At 44.8% G+C, this 9,667-nt stretch overlaps 1 protein-coding gene across 4 annotated transcripts in view; it reads right to left on the bottom strand.

The window, feature by feature from the left end:
* SSTR5 (somatostatin receptor 5) overlaps nucleotides 1-7,679 on the bottom strand; it is a 19,311-nt gene extending 11,632 nt beyond the window's left edge. For 3 of the 4 annotated variants that reach the window (XM_032762753.2, XM_032762754.2, XM_032762756.2), the window contains exons 1-2: nucleotides 7,378-7,679; nucleotides 237-352 (exon numbers count right to left, since the gene is read on the bottom strand). The gene's annotated coding sequence lies outside the window, so the exon portion shown is untranslated. The remainder of the gene's footprint in view (nucleotides 1-236; nucleotides 353-7,377) is intronic. The other variant, XM_032762755.2, reaches the window with a different exon arrangement.
* Between the last annotated feature and the right edge of the window lie 1,988 nt (nucleotides 7,680-9,667).

Raw genomic sequence — 9,667 nt, 5'->3', positions numbered from 1 at the left:
ACTTCCAGTTCTTCCTGCTTATTACCCATACTTCTCGCATTTGTATATAGGCATCTAAGATACTGATTTGATCTTGCCTCCCAGTTTTGCCCTGACCCTCCTTTCTCTCTGCCATTATAGCCTACGCTCCCTCTTGTTTCTGACCCATCTCCCAGGTCTTCCTGTTCCCCATGTAGCTGTGGGGAACAGGAAGGTTAATATTTAGCTGAGGAACCTCCAAATACATTACTACCCACCTTCTGCAGAAAGTAGAGTTGATGCTTCTGTGAATGGTACTCTTCCCTGCAGTATGCCAGTTCTGACTGTGTCCCAGCATGGTTGGGAAAAGAACTTGTATTGCTGGAAGGAACGTCTCTCAGTGGAGATGAAAAAACAAGGTCCTAATACCTTTTTTCTTTAGAGATTCCTCAACAGATTTTTATTTTATTTTATTTTGTAAAAGCAGGAGTTTTAGCCCTGGCACTCTTATAAAATTCTATCTGATGCATTTTGTATTTTTGGTTCCATGGAAACCACATAACTGTTGCTTACATGATAAAATGCCACTGCTAAACTCATCATGTTGCACTCATTATCACAAAATCTTTCACAGATTTCCATCAATCCATGAAACCCTGAGCGCTGGCTAAATTCACAAGGAACCATCATCATCCCTACCTTTCAGGTCTGGACGCCTTACTGGGGGAGCAGTACAAAGACAGCTATCTCGGGGCTCAGCACAAGTTCTGAGGTTCTCTCTGCTTTCTGATATCAAGGCAAGAGACAAGGGTGGACAAGGCTTGAGTTGATACGTCTGCACTTTGCCAGGAGCAGTTCTCCTCCCCTGGCTTGTTCTGATGTGACCAGCCTCCCTTATTTATTGGATCCAAATTGCTCACTCCGTCTGAGAACTATCTGGGGGAGGAAAAAGTAGACCACATAGAATCATAGGACATCAGGGTTGGAAGGGACCTTTGGAGGTCATCTAGTCCAGTGGTTCTCAAAACCAGTCTGCCGCTTGTTCAGGGAAAGCACCTGGTGGGCCAGGCCAGTTTGTTTACCTGCCACATCTCCAGGTTTGGCCGATCGTGGCTCCCACTGGCCACTCCAGGCCAATGAGCGCTGCAGGAAGCAGCGCAGGTCATGGGATGTGCTGGTCACCCTTCCCGCAGCCCCCATTGGCCTGGAACAGTGAACCACAGTCAGTGGGAGCCACAATCGGCTGAACCTGTGGACACGGCAGGTAAATAAACCATCCCAGCCCACCAGGGGCTTTCCCTGAACAAGCAGCATGCCAGCTTTGAGAACCACTGATCTAGTCCAACCCCCTACCCAAAGCAGGACCAATCCCCCACTAAATCATCCCAGCCAGGGCTTTGTCAAGCCTGACTTTAAAAACCTCTAAGGAAGGAGGTATCCTTTCCCTACCCTCCAGTGTATCTACCACTCCTCCCAGTTTAGTGTCATCTGCAAACTTGCTGAGAGTGCAGTCCACGCCATCCTCCAGATCATTAATGAAGCTATTGAACAAAACTGGCCCCAGGACCAACCCTGAGGGCACTCCGCTTGGTATCGAACACATCAGGAATGCAAGTTGGGGATGGGGAATATAGACATGCAGTCCAGAATGGCACCACACAGAGACGTGCTGAGTTGGCAGACATGAGGAAATGGGCAGGGAACATGAGGTTATTGGTTTGTTATGAGACAGGCATATCCCAGTGGGGCATGGGGTAGAGAACCAGGGAAGGATGTTTTCTTCTTTGGGGAAGAAAGCAGGAGCATGGAGGGAAGCATGGATCTTGAGTGCATACCTTTATACAGAAAGAAGAGTTTTGCTGTTGTAGACTCCAGTAGCTCCACTCTTTCCATTTGCTATTTCAGCATCATTAATGAATCAACAATAATAATACTTTGCTATTATATAGCACTTGTCCCCCATAGATCTCAAAGCACCTTAGACAGGAGATCAGTATCATTATCCCCATTTTACAGATGGGAAAGCTGAGGCACAGGAAGGGGAAGTGATTTACTCAAAGTAACCCACCAGGCCAATGGCAGAGGCAGGAATTACACACAGGTCTCCCATGTCCCACTCTAATACTCTATCCACTGAGCCAAATAAAGAATCACTTTGTCTCACCATGTAACAACTGACAATTTGGGGTTCAAACAGCATGACAAAAAAACTGGGCAGCTTTGGCTAGGCCAGCTAGTGATGTATGGCAAGCATAGATCATTTTGCTCTACATCTAGCTGAGAAAATTGTACTGAAGGGGCTAAGGCCCCTTCTTTTATATTGTTGCTGCAGTAATTAATTACTGATCAAGCTTCAGCATGGGCTGGCGATAGGTAATTAAGGGATTCTGACTGATTTGTTTTTTACTTGGGTGTTTTGGTTGTTGTTTTCTTTTAAACAAAATTAATGGAACATGTTCACTGGAAATTATGCACAGCTCCCGGGGAGTGTCTCTCTTCCAGATTACTTTGGTTTTTGCTTGTTTCTTGGCCTTTCTCTATTTCTGACATCATGCTGGGATATTTCACCTAAATGTGTCCTGTGCTTAAAACACACAGACATAAAAGCATGAGGATTGATTTCAGTGGAGTTACACCAAGGCTGAATGTGGCCCAATATTTACTCTGACATTTTGAGTAAATGTTACAGTTTAACTGATGTTTCTTCCCTCATCTCTACACTCCAGAATCGATGGATCTTCTCTCCCACCTTCTTTCCTGCATAGACAGGGTTCTTCTCTTCCTCCTGCTCCTGGGTCTTCCTCTCATGTGAGACAAACACCTCATCCTCGCCAGCAGCAGCTACTTCTCTGCTGTACTCTTACTTCCGTTTCACCACCCATCTTCAGGCTATGTTTTTTAAGGATTCAAGAAAGCTGCCTCCAAGGGTTTCTCTCAGACCATAGGCTGGTACAACCCACATTTCAGATTCAGAGACATTTCCATTACTAAGAACCCACTACTGCTGCCAGCTAATGGAGTTACACCTGGAGCTGCACCATTAGACTCCTATGGTTTCAGTGCTGAAGATCTCGGTTTCAACCTCTGAGACATTAGATGTGGGGTTGTTATATATATTTGAAACCCAACCATTGCTGCCCTGAGAACCTAAGGATGAAAATGACTATAAGCAAGGCAAAACTGGTTTTATTGCTTTTCATACTCCAAGTTGAGAGAAATGTAGAAGGTAAATAAACAGCTTAAAGAGAAGAGCCATAAATAGGATTTTAAAAATTCTTTCAATTTTAATATGCTAGGGCTCAATTCTCCAAACTTTACATGTCCAATTGTGTGCATGATCTGGATGTGTAATTACCTTTATTGCATGCATGAAATCAGATATTTGTGCGTGCAAATTGTCATTCAGACACATAATTGGTCATCTGCAAATTCAATGGCACAGTTTGAATTTGCATTGTCGGTAACTACATTCATAAATGAAGCTTGCAATTCGGTGTACTTGCTCCAAATTGTGCTATATACGGTACCACAGTGACAATAGCAAAGCTAAGGCTTAACACGCCTAATACTTCAGGACATAAACTTGTCAACAACAGAGATCAGGAAGAAGTTGCATAAAAACCAGAATCTTTGTGTGTGAGGATTTCATTGACTCCTACGGCTTATTCGCCAGCTGGAATCATAATCTCTGTACAGCATGAAAATTACTTGGTGTGAAGAGAATTAAGATAACAGAAAGTTAGGTTATGGCTTTGCAGTGAAGAATAAGCAGCAAGAGCAGATGAAATACGAACCTGCCAGATAGATCCTGTTTTAAAGCAAATGATGGTAGTAGTAACAGAAAAACCACATGGGCAAATAGCCAGGATACATCAGTAGAATTGTACCTCAATTCTGATTGTTTCTCAAAGTTTCCTACAATGCGCCAGTGGAGCTACAGGTTTTGATGGGGAGAAAAATGGCTACACTACTACCTCCTAAAACTAGTTCTTTTGTGAAGCAAGGATACTGCCCCCTTCCTCACATACAAGAGAATGGGGAGGCAGGTGAGGACACTACACCTCCACCAAAGACTGCAGAGGGAAACCCAGCTCTTCATTTAACAGGTGAAGCAAGAGGAGGGGTTTGAAATGAAGGAGCGGACCCTCAGCCGGCTCCATGGAAGTCAAAGGAACTGTGCCAATACACAGTACTGAGGATCTGGCCTTAGGAGGAGTGTGTGTTGAGGTAGGCAGGGAGGTAAAACAATATAATGAATGTGTAACTCTGCAGACACCAAAAGCCAGGGACTTAACAGGGACACTGGTTCATTACAACTACCTTGCCAGGGAGCGGGCTTAGTAAACCACATCACACTGGATGAGGGGGTAAGCCATGCCCAAAAAAATCACACAGCTTTTAACATTTCAAGCCCAATGTTGCCTGTTTTTAGCTGGCTGATTTTACATCTGTATAACTATGTCTCTCAGGAATGTGAAAAACCCCTGAGAGATGTAGCTACACTGATCTAAGTCCCAGAGCCAGTGCTAGGTCGACAGCAGAATTCTTCCGTCGACCTAGCTACTGCTTCCTGGGAGGTGGGTTACCTAGGGCAATGGGTGAACCCTTCTGTTGGCAGAGGTAGAGTCTACACTATGGCATTTTAAGCGTACACAAACCCGTAGCACTGCCAGCAACCTTCAAACTCCTCATACATAACAATCTAACCCCCAGTCTCCCACTGCATTTCAAGTGACCCCCCACATGTTACCCCTTCTGCTTAACAATCTGTCCCACCTTGTATTTAATTCAAACACTCTGCTTCCTTCCCAGACCTAAGGAGCTCGAAAGATTCCACATTCTGCCAGAGTTGGTCCAATAAAAGACGATACCTCCCCTAACTTGTCTCTCTCTTAATAAACAGAGCTGGTCAAAGGTTTTTCAATAAAACCTTTTTTTTTTAACTAAATGGAAATTTCCATTTTTGTGGAAATTTTTTCAATTTTCAATTGAAATTATTTTTAGCAAATTTCAATTTTTTAAAATTCAACTTTCACAGTTTTTGCTTATCCCCCCCCCCCCCATGGAAAAAAGGATGGAAAAGTTGGGTAAAAAATGAGAGAGAGTAATTTTTTCTCACTTTTTAAAAATCCCTTTTTTCCCATTGGAAAAAACATTTTAAAAAACAAGAGAAATATTTTTGCTCAGTGGAAATGAAACCAACATTTGTAAAACCTTTTGACAAATTTTTTTAAAAATGAAAAAATCGTGAAAAATTTTAATGAAACAAAAATAGTTCCATTCTACATTTTTCACAAAATAAAACCTTTTCTTCTGCGTCTTCTTCTTAAAAAAAAAAAATAGAGCTTTTTTCACCTGATCTGTTGATAACACAAATACTGACTGACTCTGAGGGCACATATACAATGTGTTATCATTTTGGCTTCGGGTAATGTATCACATTTTTAGGAATTATATTTTTCTGCTGACAATTTTACTGTTATTACCCTCATGCCCAGCCATTATTTCTTTTATATACATATTAAAGCAGGACATATAATTCATTGTGATAAATTATCCCATGAACTGTGCCCTTTTCCGTTAATAAAATGTTCTTAAATGCATATTTGCAATTTGCAAGTCTTTGCGGAATAATTCATACAAAATTTTTCAGACTTTGGCATGTTCATAAATTAGTCCTTTTGACTAATGGTTCATGGTGTGTGAGTGGCCACGTAAGTCACAGGCATTATTTCTGCTCCCTGACTGGTTATCTAAAATGTTTTAAACAGAAGAATAGTGAATAGTGATTAATGAACAGTGAATACTTTTCTTTGTACACAAATACACTTGTTCATGTGAGAGTCATTCCAGCAGCACTACATTTCTACGATTCAGTGATTCTATAATTTATACAAATGAAAGTGCTTTCATGCAAATATCCATGAAAAAGTTCATGTTAAATGGTACAATCACATTAGAATGAGTAGTGATGGTTTGGCATTCACACATTACTAATATTTGACTAGATCTCACATACAGAGAGTAAATATTTTCAGGCTGGATTGTAACCCTAACTAAACAAAATTCTATGCATTTGTTTCCCAGTAAACAAATGCACTTCATGCAATCCCTGCCTATCTACTGGTGACTCTAGCATTATGCTCCACTTGTACAGCTTCTGTTGCTATAACCTTTCCAGGTCATTGCTCATTACAAAGATCAAACAAGGTGGAGCTTGTTTGCTATGAGAAGATCTACATACACATCTTCAACAACCACCTCTACAGGCAACTCTAAGTGATCACTTTAAAGCATCCCTAAACAACTCTGTGCTGCCTTTAAAAACTAACTTCTATTAGGCAAACACTCCATTTTTTGGTGTATGCAAGGTGATTGCTTAGGACTTCATGGGTCACTTGTCACTGTACTATATATGCATGTGTGCGTGTATATGTACATGGGCGTGAACACATATGCAATGTACCTGTCCAGATAGGCTCAGATTCCTTGACGTAACTCCCCTGCAGTCACTGCTGTATTTGAGGGCAACTTTTAGCCATTCATAGCTATTTATCACACATGAACACACACACTACACATTGTCCTTTAAGGAAGATAAACTTTCTAACTATTTTAAGCACATACATTCTCAGTAGGTTTGATCAGTAGCTCTAAAGTGGGGACTCGAGAACGCTAGTGACATTGTCTGCTTGAACTTCCATGCCTTTAATATAAATGTCCTATAAAAATGACCAACACAGCCCTGGTCAAGGACCCCACGAAGAGACAGATGCATAAATCCCCTTTGGGGAAAAGAAAAAAAAGAGACAGAAGCAACATTGTATTTGTCCTTCACCAAGAAGGCCCTTTTCACCTGGCTTTGCAAACAATTCCTCCCTTATTTCAAATCTTCCCTAAGAAGGAAAGTTTTAAGGAAATGGGAACTCCGGACTAGGTATGGTTCAAATATTTGCATTATTAATACAAAATTGACACCACTTGGATCTCAGCCTCCTATTTCCTTTACTCTTCAGGCAAAGTCAGTTCCTATGCACTTTGCCACCCCCTCCCTGATCAGTTATTAAAGTCTTTTCTCTTACTAGTAGGTTGCAAGAAGCAGAGGGAAAGTCTACGCAAATTTGGCCCTGCATCTGCTAGGATTTCAAAGGAGCCTAAGGGAGTTAGACACCCAGCTCAACTGGAATAGGTGCCTAACTCTTTTAGGAGACAAAGGCAGGCTCCCTTATGACAAACTGGAGATGAAAAGGGACAACAAAAGAAGGAAGATCATTCCAGTGCCCAACCCTTGTGCCCCAGGACTGACCTGGCAATAGACACTAGCCACCCCACAAACCCCAGCCCTACACCTCTCTCTACGTGCCTCTCTTCCAGTCCCCGCTTCCTTGGGCAAGGGGAAAGCAAAGGGGGCAGGGTTACCTGCATGTCCGTGGATTCTTCTTGGTAAGATCCAGGTCTGAAATAAACTAGCCCCGCTTCCCCGCTGATCCAGCCGCCTCTTCTCCCTCCGAAGCCAGCTAAACGGGGATCAGATCTTCGCTTCTCTTCCCCCCACCCCTTTTTACAGGCTTTAAAACGGGTGTGAAAGGGAAGCAGCTGGAAGCTTAGCCCCCTACCGCCCCACGGCAATCCACGCAGACAGGGGGCAGGCCAGGGGGAGCAGCTGCCTACCTGCTGGAGCGGCGGGGATGGAGGTGGCTAACACGCTGCAAAAAAAAAACAAAAAACGACGACTCTGAGCTGTGCCCGAATCCGCGTGGGAAAAGTCCTGTGTGAACGGGAGATCGCTGCAAAGCGCTCGTCGCCTGGGTCCCTCCCAGGGGCTTGGGGGCTGGGAAACACCAGGGAGAGGAATACTCAGCAAAAGAGGGGAGAGGGTGATATCCCAATGTCCACGGCCCCCAGCGATCAGCTGGAGTCTCCCAGGCTCTGGGTGCTCCGTGGAGGAAGTTACAGGTGCGCGATGGAGCTGGCTGCAAAGTTGTCCGAGCAGAGAGCGAACCCCCCCAGTCCGGGATCGGGAAAGCCCGGCTCCTTCCCGAGTAAGGGGCGCTCGCTCGCTTAGTGGCGGGGATCCCCCGGGCATGGGGGTGCAGAGGAATGGGTGAAGGAGCGGCGCTTACCTGCACTCCCTTTGCTTCCTTGTCTTTAACCTCCCACCCCCGCTTTTAAAGATCTGGGGGTGGGGAGAGGGGTTGGCGGCTGCTTCTGGGGTCCCCACGGCAGCCGGGTGTCCTGCGCCTGCTGCTTCAGAAATGCCTCCCTTTCTCTGGTTTCCTTCTGGGGCTTGCAGGCTGGTGAGGGTAAATGCCCCCCGCGCCGCCTGCCTCTCTCAGAGCCTTCCACAGAGGGATCTCTCCTCCCTTCTCTCCCCAGCCCTCTCGGTAACTAGGCAAAGCTCATCGATGCAGAGAGAGCAGCAGCTTCTGGTCTTTGCACCTCCAGCCCAAGTCCGGTGGGTCGCTCAGTGTGCAGGGATCTTAAGGGAGGCTTTTTAATAGATTCCCCCTCTCTCCTTCATGATGCTGTGTCTGTTTCCAGGACATCCTTCTTTCACACACATACACCCTCCCAGCCCAATTCATCACCATGGCACCTGTCACAGCTTAATAGCCTTCAGCCAGTGCTTGGAGTGTATCTTTCTCTTTTCCTCCTGGATAAACGAGCAGATCATTTTGACGACCTGGGTGAAGAAAATCCATTAGCTAATCTGAGTCCATCTCCCTACCAGGTCAGGAAAGTCCCTAAGGATTGATTCCTTGAGGAGTCTTTCTACTGACTTCAATGGTTGTGGATCAGGCCCCTAATCATAGAACGTCAGGGTTGGGAAGGACCTCAGATGGTTATCTAGTCCAACCCCCTGCTCAAGGCAGGGCCAGTCCCCAGACAGATTTTTACCCCAGATCCCTAAATGGCCCCCTAAAGGATTTAACTCACAACCCTGGGTTTAGCAGGCTACTGCTCAAACCCCTGAGCTATCCCTCCCCACAAAATATGTATATGGAGTTATACCTATCTCATAGAACTGGAAGGGACCCTAAAAGGTCATCTAGTCCAGCCTTCTGCCTTCACTAGCAGGACCAGGTACTGGTTTTGCCCCAGATCTCTAGGTGCCCCCTCAAGGGCTGAACTCACAACTGTGGGTTTAGCAGGCCAGTGCTCAAACCACTGAGCTCTCTCTTCCGCCCATTCTCCAGTAATACAGAACATCTAAAAAAATATTAGACTATAGGGCCATATTTTGCAGAGATTTGCTCCCCTGTTGCCATCCCATTGACTTCCCCAGGGTTTGCACTAGGTATTAGGTGACTGAAGTACTTGGCTCTTTGAGTGCAGCACGGGAACAAATATGACACATACGTCTTTTCTCCCATTTCCCCCCTGCACCCTTCTCCCCCACACCAGTGCCTCCCCTACACCAGGGGTAGTCAATTATTTTTTGGCAAAGTCCAGATTTCTTGGTCAAGGTATAATCAAGGATAGGCTCCAGAGAACATCATAATAAAGCAACCACCGTACTGATAAGAAGAAATAAATAAAAAGATGTCATGATCCATTCAAAAATGTCTGGGAGTCTGGATTTGGCCCACAGTCTGTGGTCTACCCCTGCCCTACACCATCCTTGCCCACTGAGATACCGAAATCAACCATCTGCTGCAGTCCTGCGCATTCACGTTGCTCACATCGCCCTCTTCACGATGCCACTGCA

The sequence above is a fragment of the Chelonoidis abingdonii genome, chromosome 9 (genome assembly GCF_003597395.2).
Source record: "Chelonoidis abingdonii isolate Lonesome George chromosome 9, CheloAbing_2.0, whole genome shotgun sequence".
Classification (NCBI taxonomy): Eukaryota; Metazoa; Chordata; order Testudines; family Testudinidae; genus Chelonoidis; species Chelonoidis abingdonii.
The sequence above is the reverse complement of the archived record's forward strand: the minus strand, read 5'-3'. Positions and strand labels throughout refer to the sequence as shown.